Here is an 11,968-nt window from a genome sequence, read left to right as displayed (position 1 = left end):
TCACATTATAGAACACAAATTTACTAGTATTTTTAGAACAAAAAAAGAAACACAAGCCATATAAATTATGATGTGTGATTTTAAAATAATTATATTATTATTTGAGACTATATGTTTGTTACACGTAGGCGCATGGTGTCAAGGTCAGAGAGTCTTCACTTAGTTGTTTTTTTTTCAGGGTCGTTAGAATATCGGTTGTACTGATCTTATTAGAAATTTCAAAAGTAAGAAACTGATTGTGTCTAGAGAATGTATTAGCAATCCTAATGTATCCTATCTGAGGTAGGCTGCATTGTGTGATCTATATGTGATTTAAAGGTATAGATGGGTTCCTAACCAGTGGTTGGTCTACGGCTCAGAAAAAAAAAATTTACTCTTATGAAAAAATCTGGCATTTCAAATTTATTATGGGCTCGTATGCCCAAATGAATTCTTGTGGAAAGAATTCATATAAGTGCCTTAACAGTGTTCAACCATCCTAGAAGATGAAAGTGTCACAACTCATATATTGTTGTGAAAAATATCCCCTAATTAAAATTCATGAATATTTAGAATAATTCTTAGAATTTTCAGGTCAACTCCTGATATTTAAATATTAACCTACTTGTAAGTCTATTATTTATACCAGAATATTAACCATTAATTCTCATGAATTAAAAATTTCAGGGGTTATTGAAATATTAGTCAAGTTATCATAGATTCAATAAACTAATTATTAAATCTAAAATGTATATAAAGATATATTTTTGAATTTTGTATAAAAAAGCTAAAACACATAATGTATCTTAATATTTTTTCTTCAAGCAAAATATGATTTTATTTTTATTTTCTGATAGACTTGGTCATATGCACGAAAACAAAATATATATTTTTTATCTTAAAAATAAGGATTTTTTTTATTTTTTTTGAAATTTTGGAGAAAACAAAGTATTTTTAATATCATATTCATATTTTACAGTGTAAGTCTACAACCTCATATTAAGCTAAAATGTCAAGAAAATATGCGAGGAACCCAAAAATCATTTCAAAATGATCCTTACAATTTTTAGATTTTTATTTTTATTTTTTAAGGCTTTGTTTAGCTATGTATTAAAATAAAGACAAGTTAAAAATTAAGAGAAAAGCATTAGGGTGTATTTGGCAAACACGCTCTTAGTCTAAGGGCTGAGCTGGTTGGGCATGAGGCCCAAGTCTAGCCCAGCCCAGCTTAGTATTTGTTGGCCAAAGAATCTTTAATGGCCACCCTTTTCTCCTTTATCATTCTCCTCTTTTTATAGAACATGAGAGAGTCTTCAATGATCCTTAAAAGAATCTCAACAATTGAAATTTCTCCATCTTTTCTCCACTCTTGATCTTCACCAAAAACATTACCTTTCTGTCTTGTAGAGTGGCTGGGAAAAGGACAAAAAACTCCAACTTGTTACTGAACAGGACTTGTTGCAACAAACTCTTGTATTGCTTCAGCGTGATTCTCGGAGCAGTACAATGAAAGCTGTATTTGTTTTTTCATATTTTGAAATCTCGAAAGCAAAGAAAGTCATTTTTTTTGCCTTGAAAAAAAGGGGGCCATCGTTTTGTGGCTTTAGGTGTAGAGCTAGCTATTTTGGGAGGTGGAAGATAATTAACAATTTTGTCCAACACAACGAGGCTTTATATATATAACAATTTTGAGGATTCAAAATTGAATTATGATAGTTGTCTTTTTCTTTACAATACTTACAATATAAAATCTTTTGAAAGACTTTAGAAAGTAAGTTTACAAAGAGGAAAAAAAAGTTTTGGGTATGGGAATGCTGTTATTTTGAAAAAAATATCTAGGACTTTTGCCCATTGTGTGGAAAACATCTAAGATTTTTTTTAGAGGTCTCTATTTAGGTAACCTGCCTGTGGATTTTGTTCGGGTGACCTCTCGTGGTTCGTGATTAGGTGACCTGCTCGTGGTCATTTGTTCAGGTGACTTGCCTGTGGTTCGTGATCAGGTAACCTACCCGTGGTTCAAGATTTTTTATGAGTGGTCTCTATTTAGGTAACTCGCCTATGGTTTTTGTTCGGGTGACCTCTCATGGTTTGTGATTGGGTGGCCTGTCCGTGATCACTGTTCGAGCAATCTGCCTGTGGTTCGTGATCGAGTAACTTGCTCATGATTTGTGATCGGGTAACCTACCCGTGGTCTCTGTTCGGGTGACCTGAAACTTTGTCTTTGCAGCAGTCCCCTTCAACCAGAACTATGATCAAACTGTTTACAACTTGATTAATCTGAAATCTCAATCTGACGATTCCCTTTAACCAGAACCTTGATCTATGATACCTCTTAATTACGAGGTTTGAAAACTTAATGCTTCCTGATTGTAGTTGAATTTCTTGGTATTTCCTGATTGTATGGTTAACCTGAAATTTCATATCTCAATGGTTCCCTTAACTAAAATTTCATGTTATAGCTCAATTAACCTGAAATTTCAATTTAGTAATTCCCTTTAACCATAACCATAATCTTTGTAAATAGCTCAGTTAACCTAAAATCTCAATCTAGTGATTCCCTTTAACTAGAACCAAAATCTTTGTAAATAGCTTGATTAACCTGAAATCCCAATCTGGCGATCCCTTTTAACCAGAACTAAAATCTTAAAAAAATACAGCTTGACTAACATGAAATCTCAATGTGGTAATTCTGTTTAACCAGAACCAAAATCTATGTAAATAGCTCGGTTAACCTGAAATCTCAATCTAGCAATTCCCTTTAACCAAAACAAAAAAATTTATGCCTTCAGCTCGGTCAACCTCAAATCTCAATCTAGCGATTCCCTTTAACTAGAATCAAAATTTTACCTTCAACTCGGTCAACATGAAATCTCAACCTAGAGACTCCCTTTAACTAGAACCTTGGTCTTTGTTTTCAGCTTGATCAACCTGCAATCCCAATCTGGTGATTTTCTTTAATCAGAACCAAAATTTTGCCTTCATCTCGGTCAACCTCAAATCACAATCTAGAGACTCTCTTTAACTAGAACCTTGGTCTTTATCTTCAACTCGATCAACCTGAAATCTCATCTAGTGATTCCCTTTAACCAGAACCAAAATTTTATCTTTAGCTCGGCCAACCTGAAATCCCAATCTAGCAATTCCCTTTAACCAGAACCAAAATTTTGCCTTCTTTCTAGCTCAACTGACCTAGAACCCTGAATCTCAATGATTCCTTTCAATTAGAGCTTTCCACAAACTCCTTTTTTATCAGTCTTTTGACATTTTTGCCTCATTTTAGAATTGACATTTTTCTTGTATGGATAAATGTGTGTGGCTACTCATTTATCATGTCGTGTGAATAGTAAGATCGTTGTTTATCAACTCATGTTGTGTGCGTTTGATTAGAAATGATTTTTAAAGGCACGCAGGCTATGATTATAAACTATGAAATAAATGGATGCTTATAAGGCTTCAAAGTGTTTGAGAGTTTAAAGACATAGGATTACTTTTCTTCTACCTCTTTTTATCTTGTGAAGTCATCTTATGATCTTTGTTCGGATAGACTCTCTTTTTTAATAAAGAGTCTTGCTTCGGGATCTTTGCCTCAGTCTTAGAGCGTCATCAAACCATAATTTTCCTTTTCTTTTCCTTTCTTTTACTTCTTCCTTTTCTTCTTTTTATTTTTTGCTTCCTATTTCTTGTCCTTCCCTTTTTTTTTATGACAATGCCCCCTAGTGTTGGGTTCTGACTTACATGGATCCACGTGTGCATTTCAATAGTTTGCTCACATTTTCTTTTTTTTTCTTTGCCCTCTAGTGTGGAGTGTGATCCTAATTAGGGTTTTTATGAAGAAAAACTTAATGAGGCTCAAAAGAGGATCATAATGGATATATTCTTAGAGAGTGAAGGGATAAAAAATAGCCTTTTCTTATTTCTTATTATACAAACGCATAATTGAGCATCATATGATCTCCTCAGTGGATATATGCATCAATCTCCAAGGGATGCATGTGATCTCCCCAGTGTTATATGCACCACTCTGCCCTCTAGTGTGGAGTGTGATCCTAATTAGGGTTTTTATGAAGAAAAACTTAATGAGGCTCAAAAGAGGATCATAATGGATATATTCTTAGAGAGTGAAGGGATAAAAAATAGCCTTTTCTTATTTCTTATTATACAAACGCATAATTGAGCATCATATGATCTCCTCATTGGATATATGCATCAATCTCCAAGGGATGCATGTGATCTCCCCAGTGCTATATGCACCACTCTGCAAGAGATAGATGTCATCTCCCCAGTGCTATATACACCACTCTCCAAGGAATGAATATGATCTTCCCAGTGCTATATGCATCACTCTCCAAGGGATGAGGCTCTTAAGCCCCATGACAATGATGGGAAAGCTCCTAGCTCCTACTCTCCAAAGAACCTATAATCACTTAGAAATTTCTAAGCATAGGTTCACTCCTTTTGGGTTCCCACTAGCCACTTAGAAATTCTCTAAGTATGAGCTTGATTTGTTTCGAGATAGGAATTCCTCCAAAGCGAGTTGATTTCCTCCGATGGGTTCCCCCGACCACTTAGAAATATTTCTAAGTATAGGCTCTTTCCCTATGTTTTTCTCTTACCCTTCAAGGAAAATTTTGAAGTATGATTTCCAGCCCCTCTACATGGGTTGCCTAGTATATTATCTAAGATTTCCACCCCTTTTTTCACATGATGAAAATTCAATGAACTCGTCATAAGAGTACTTTTTACAAGTCTTCACGTATCAATATCACAAAAACTTGAGTAGCTATTGATAAATCTATTTTTAATGGTCTTAAAAAACCCTTATGACCCTGTCCCCTTAGATACGCCTAAGGGAAAGAACATAGCTCAAGTGAGGGCTTGTTAGTGTGTTGAGCTCAACCATACAAATGCTTAGTAAAGTGTCAAGCCCAGGGCATGTTGGATCTGGTGCTAGCTATACCCAAGACGCTTGGACTTGGTAGTCAGCCGAATCCAAAATACTTGGACTTGGCAATCTGCCCAGTCCAAGGTAACGTGGGTCTAGCAAACATGTCAGACCTAAGACAGTTGGACTTTAGCCAAGTCCAACATAACACATGCCAGACCCAAGGTGCGTGGACTTGGCAATCCGTCAAGTCCAAGGTCACATGGGTCTGGTAAATATACCAGACCCAAGACGCTTAGACTTTGCTGTTAGCCAAGTTCAAGGTAATGACCATCCTCCCTTGGCATGTTCAGGGAAATGATCAACCTCCCTTGGGTCTAACCTCGAGGAAAAACTCAGCCTCTATAGGTTTAGCTACATTTGACGTCTTAAACTCTAATCTCCCTACACCTTTTTAGGTATATAAAAGTCCTCTAAAGACCCACCATATTCCCATTTAACATTAATATAGATATAAGATATATTTATCCCTTATTAAATGCTATCAGGGTAATTACATTACAAACCCTTCTTTTCACAAAAGAACAAGACTAATGAGCTATAAATACACCATGAGACTTTTAGGAAAAAAGTTGACAATCTTTATTCTTGACTGCATATATATATTTTTAGAGTATCTCTCTCTAGAATACTCCTGTATTTTCTCTATCTAAAAATATATTTATTTAAACATCAGAGAGTCCCTACCTCTACCAAAGAGGACCTTGTACAAGTACTAGCCATGAGCAACTTTGGCCTACCAAGGACCAAGTATAAGCTATCAACTACCTTGACTAAGGAGAATGAAGGAGATTTTTTGGAACAATTGATTAACCGATTGTCTAACTCAAGAGCCCTATTCCCATGCTAGTTGAATTTGTGAGTCTTCACCACTTCCATTTGCTGCACCAGATGACACTGCAGAGACAATTCTTTTCAGTTTGGTAGCTTATGTACGTCATTTCCTCTTTCCTTTTGTGTGCATCCAAACTCGGTCCAAAGGCCATGCAGGTTTTTTAACCCATCCATCCCAAATACCAGAAAGACACTGCGGGGAGAAAACGGTGAAGCAAAGCTGTTCATTACGGAAAAAGCTACCACCATGAATAGAGAAACTATGGCAATGGCGGTAAGTAAATTCTCTATCCATTTATTGCCACAATGCGAGTGTTCGCGAGAACACTCTAGGACCGAGCTTTTATTTCTGCCAAAATGGAGGAATCGCATGAAAGATTTCTTGGAGCTGTGTTCAATACAAGCTTATTTAGGGAAGGAGCCTCAGTGTTCTTTTTTCATTAGAATTTGGTACTTAATAAATCCACGTCGTCTTGCATGCATGCCAGATTAATGATATGAGTTGTTTTCACCTTACAACTACCTACCGATAAGGACAATGCATCTTAAAATAATCTATTCATTCCTATTTGTATTGGTTTTAAATCTAAAATTTTTATAGAAAAAAAATCTTAATTAAAACTAAAATCATTTTAGAAAAATATTTCTAATTAAAACTTACCTAACAAATAGAATTCATCTAGCATTAGTATTCATAAATAATAACATATTGATTAAATTAAAATTTCAAAGCTAGATAGGATAAAAAAAAATCCAAATACAACCAGATAAATAAAAACAATCTTGCACATTAACTTCTGAGCCTTATTTAAACACCTTCCCGATCTTCTATCATCATGAAATGCTAACCCATCATAAAACAAAGCCCTTCGGAATCCTCCATCAAAATTTCAGTTTAATTTAATAGTCAGATTAAAAATTATGCTTGATTTATCAAATTGTGTATTAAACTCTTTTTAAACTCCATGAAAACTAAAAACCTTAACCATTAATTAAAAAAAAAATTCATTATTATACCAAGGATACGAAAGAAATTTCCCCGTGTCATCTGAAGATAAGCAACTAGCAATTCATAACACAATAGAATATAATGTAGAATCTTGAACCTCAAGCTTTACATTTAAAACGTTAATTTTTAAAATGTAAAACCAATAGATAGAAACCATACTAGAACATAACCAAAAACAACAAAAATAAATAAGATAAAAACAAAAATTACATCAATTTAAGGTTTCTACCCACCATCTAATACCCCATAAAATCCAAAGGAACCACAAAGATGAAAAAAGTTTCTACCTTTGTTGACAGCTAGGAACTCATACCGGCTTCACAATAATTAACTAGCTAAAGGTAAAGCCATAGTGGCAATACCAAGGAAAACAAAACGAAGATGTACACTAAGGCTTTATACCAACCAGGGTGTCGGACCAATAATACTCGTCTCCTGAATCTCAGCCTCTGGATTCTAACGCTAAAATTATTTTCTTCCTTGGCCCTTGAAACCACAAGATTGAACCAAACATTTGATCAGGAATATAGAAAAGTGGAAGGAGACCATGAAAACCAAGAATCTCAGCCATGAATTTTGATATCTAAATTACATACAGGGTAAAGGGGAAATAAAAACTAAAAGGCTAGGTAGTACCCAGTCGAGTTAATAAACAAGGCATATATCACATCGGTGTGAACTATCATGATGAACATGAGTGCCTTCGAATTGTGAGTATTCATGTTTTTATCATTCAAGACAGACATACCCAAAACAATCACATAGAGTTCATACCCAATTGACCTTATAATTTTTTTTTCTTTTTTATCAATTTGTAAAAGTGCATGTAGAAATGGAAAGGTAGCACTAACAAGTAACAATGTGCAGGGGGGGGAACTTAGCATAACATCTCACATGAAATGACAATTGACTGTTATATAGCTGACCATCAAATATATATTAGACCTGCATGATTTTTAAAGAGCAAAACCGGGAGAAGGAAAATCAAAATGTTATGACAAGCAAATGCCTCATCCTAGATGCGAACACCTTCGAGTTGAGATCAGAAATCTGTTTTCCATGTATTTTTAAATGAATTAATGAAAAAAATATCACAATATATTATGTTGTCAACCCTAAAAAACACAGTCCTAGTCTAATGGCACAATGTATTATGCAAATTGTTTAAAAAACAAGGACACCATTCCAATAGTTGAGAACAACACAGGTACCAGTATTCTTGTTTTCTTTTATCTCTTTTTTTGTGTATTTTGGGGGGGGGGTATAATTCTTAAAATAAGTTGTCAAGAACGAGGCTTTAGATAGCTGCCCAAATTACTCATCTCTTAATGATCAATAACTACAAGAGATTTCAATAGAAAAAATCAACCACAAAACATATGCATATCTAGGCCAAGAGATCAGCTTGAGTTTACCATTGGTATCCCTAGAGCCTTCAGGTCTTCATCAATCATGTGCACAAGAGCTGTCATATCAACCTGTATAAATAGAAGCATGTTAATAATCAAAAGAAAACTCCTGAAGATGATATGCAAGTACACATATCTATAGTATAAAAACAAAAAAAAAAGACATTTTCATACTTCCTCAGCTTGAAAAGTAATGAGGTATTTCTCAAGATCCAAAGACTGCAAAAAAACATCAACTGATGAATCCAACTGCAACAAAGATCCAAGAGTTAGAAATACACAAAGAGTCCACGGTAATGATATTACATGGAAAAAGCGGTTTCAAAACTTCAGTTGACATGTTACAACATGAGTTGGAATTTTAGGCAGTAATTTATAGTAGAGCCATCCCAACTTGTCCCTTTTCAACTTAAAGTAAGGAGAGCATCAATAAACAATACAAAGCATCATGATTAACTGCCAATTAATGAACTGTTTTAAAGTAAATAAACATTGCAGAACACAAAAAAAAAAGAAAAAGAAATGGAAACACATGCTCACATGAATGCACACCAAGTGATCCTATAATTGCATGTCTATGAGAACTTCCTCTTGTCAATTTGTCATGGAATACATACCTAAAACCATTAACTAATGTTGAAACTTAGCACAAATTAGACCATTTCAAGCAGCAACATCCTGTTAGTTAAAATCATTTGTCGTGTCGCAGGAGTCTCTAATTTTCACAATGACATCAACTGGTCAAGTTTTCAATTAATTGACAAAACACAAAAGGTCAGAGATAAATTGAAATAAATAAAAAAAGTTGTCTCTACCACAGTGCATCAAGGCACCTAAGCAATGTCGAAACCTCTAACTACACATAACAGAGCTTCTTAAATTTTGTCTTTAAAGTGATATGGTGACTGATGAAACTAATAAACTTTAAGGCCGGTGCAAACTTTTTCCTTTTGTGTCTTTTCAAATTCACAGCAAGCTTAATACTTCAGGTTCATAATTATTCAGGCACAATATTTCAAGTTCACAACTCTCCAAAACTTCATCCAAAATTGAGAAAATTCTTTGAAACAAGTGACAGTGAAGCATAACTTCATCCAAAATTGAGAAAATTCTTTGAAACAAGTGACAATGAAGCATGCATATGACCACATGACATAAACTCAACCAAAGAAGGCAACCTAAAACAATAATTTCAAAATATCAATAAATCAGAAGATTATGCCTCAGCATTAATGGAAAACTTCAAGAAAACAGAAACAAGATAAACACTTGACGAGAATAAGATAAGATTTATGCCTTCTATTGAGATCTTTTTCTAGAAGCCACACTGGTAATTTTTTTAATCTCTGGTTCAGGAGCTTCAACAGCAACACTTTTCCTGAATGGTTTAGCTACAGCTATTTTGGGCCGATCAACATTCATTGGCTGTGAATTCATTGTCCCATATAGTTTTTCACGTAGATCCCGCACACCTGAACTTGAAGATGCTTGCAGGAGGCTTCTCATTTGGAGCTTTAATCGAAGATCTCGAGCATCAATTTTGCGATCTTCACAAGTCATTAACAAAAAGTCAAAAAGAAATATAGTTGATTTAGTTGCATCCAACAATATCAGCAATTTTTTAATGCCAGTAATTCTGTCATACTCAATCCATACTTGAAACACGTGGTCCATTGTCCTCATAGAGATCATGTTCCCATTTATCATCTAGCCTCTGCTTGCAAAAGATGTGATATGAGCTCAGTGATACTTTTCTGGATATTAGGTCACTCAAGAACAACAAAAAACCAACCAGGATAACAATTATACAAGAGCATTATTATGGATGAGATTCAATCCATTTTCATTAGATGAACAAAAAAACCTGTACTCTTGTAAGTGACAGCACAAACATCCAATGCCTTCACTTGAAAGTAAAAAATTTTCTATGACCAAAAGTTTGTTAGGCATGGCTAATGAAATGTAACTTTTGACTTTGAGTCATCATTTTGAGAAATGATGTTTAGCAAAAAAGAGTTCAGTTAAAAGTATACTTGGCAAAAATGACACGAAGCAATGGTTTTTTGAGAAATAGTTAATACAAGTGGAATCAATAAGTTAAAAGTTAAAAATTTTAACTTGCCAATAAAGCAATGTTTTGACTGAATTTTGTAACAATTTTTTTTATTTAAGTCAGAAGTTATTTCTAACCAAACATGTTTATGACTTTACGTTGAGTTAGAACCTACAAAACAACTTAAATCAATTTGCAAAATTCAAACCAAACAGAACCCAAATATAGAAAGCAGATTCTCACAGGTCCTTTCGTTGCAGTTTTTGGTACAAGTACAAGAAGGTATGCAACTTCAAGCACCTCAAGTAAGCAAGTTTCAAGCAACAACGATAAAACCTTTTCACCTATATAGAGCCTATAATTGATATAACTAACTGCTGATCTACTATGTGCTAAAGGATCTCAATCTCTCACACACGCTAAGGCAAATGAAACTTCATGTCCAAAACCTCCCACACTTTCCCTGAATAAAAATGAAAATCCCGAGAAGCTTATTCATAATCTGAGCATCAAAAGAACCAGGTGTGACAACATTCTCAAACATTCAGTCTTTTCATATGGAAATAGAAAAACCAAATTAAACGGTTAAATAAGATGATCAAATCACAGGGTGAGAACGGGACATCAAGCTCCCTACTCTCTAATCTTTACAAGTTTCTAAACATAAACTTGAGTTTGCAATGCAATTCCCAATATACTTGCATAGCAAAATGCCCATCCTCGTTTCTTACAACGTGGAAGATACTAAATCCTTAGCTCAACTATTTCTTTTTTCCAATAGTGAAATGTAGATTCTCACTAGAAATATTAAATTGGACGACCCACCCCAAATTCTCCTTGTTTAATTAATAGAATTTCCTTTTAAAAAAAGATTAACAATGAGAACCTAACATAAAGTAAAATGGAAGAAAAGTAAAGTAGTAGAGAGAGAGAGAGAGAGAGAGAATTGATTTCTACTAAATTAAAAAGAAAACAAAACCTTTTACCGGTAATTTCACGGTGGCGAGAGGAGTTGGCAACGAAATTGCCATTAAGACGATCCTTTATTGAAGTCTTCGCTGCGGAGTCTACGCGATCAGCATACATCGTCAAAACCCTAACCCTAATTTGGAGAATCACAAAATTTTAGAAATTGGTTTCATGAGTCCAGAAGAGACAAACAAAAGCCTAATAAGAAGCAATTGCTTTTTCTCTCTTTCCCTTTTTCTGGTATGGATGGATTTGAATTCTCGAAGGAAATGTATTATTTTATTTTATCAAGAAATTAGCCTTCAAAACATAAAATATATTCAGTGAAAGTCTTAAGTTAATACTAATTTAAATTTATATACATAATTAAATAAAAATTAATGAAAAATGTTTTCAACACAAATATAATAATAAAATTATAATATATATATATATATTATAATTATAATTAATATTAAATTAAATTCTTATTATACATACTAATAATAAAAATATATATATTTAAATTAAAAAAAAGAAGGATATTTATTTATCAAAACACTTTAAAGTAATTAAGCTTTTATTATTGTTAATGATGAATTACTTATCCTTAAAGGTTTATTGCTCCTCACTTTACAACTAAAATATTTGCGATATGTCTTCCAAGATTCAACAACATTACCTTAGTTTAGATTCATTATAAACAAAGTCATTAAACCAACGTAAAATAACTCAATTATCTTTCAATAGAGTAAATCTATACTCTAGATTTGGGAGAAAACACAAAACATAAA

At 33.7% G+C, this 11,968-nt stretch overlaps 1 pseudogene; it reads right to left on the bottom strand.

The window, feature by feature from the left end:
• Positions 1-6,843: 6,843 nt before the first annotated feature.
• Positions 6,844-11,487, bottom strand: LOC133682829 (uncharacterized; annotated as a pseudogene).
• Positions 11,488-11,968: the final 481 nt, after the last annotated feature.

This window comes from Populus nigra, chromosome 2 (assembly GCF_951802175.1).
Source record: "Populus nigra chromosome 2, ddPopNigr1.1, whole genome shotgun sequence".
NCBI lineage: Eukaryota > Viridiplantae > Streptophyta > Magnoliopsida > Malpighiales > Salicaceae > Populus > Populus nigra.
Note: the sequence above shows the minus strand (reverse complement) of the source record. Positions and strands in the feature narration are given on the sequence as shown.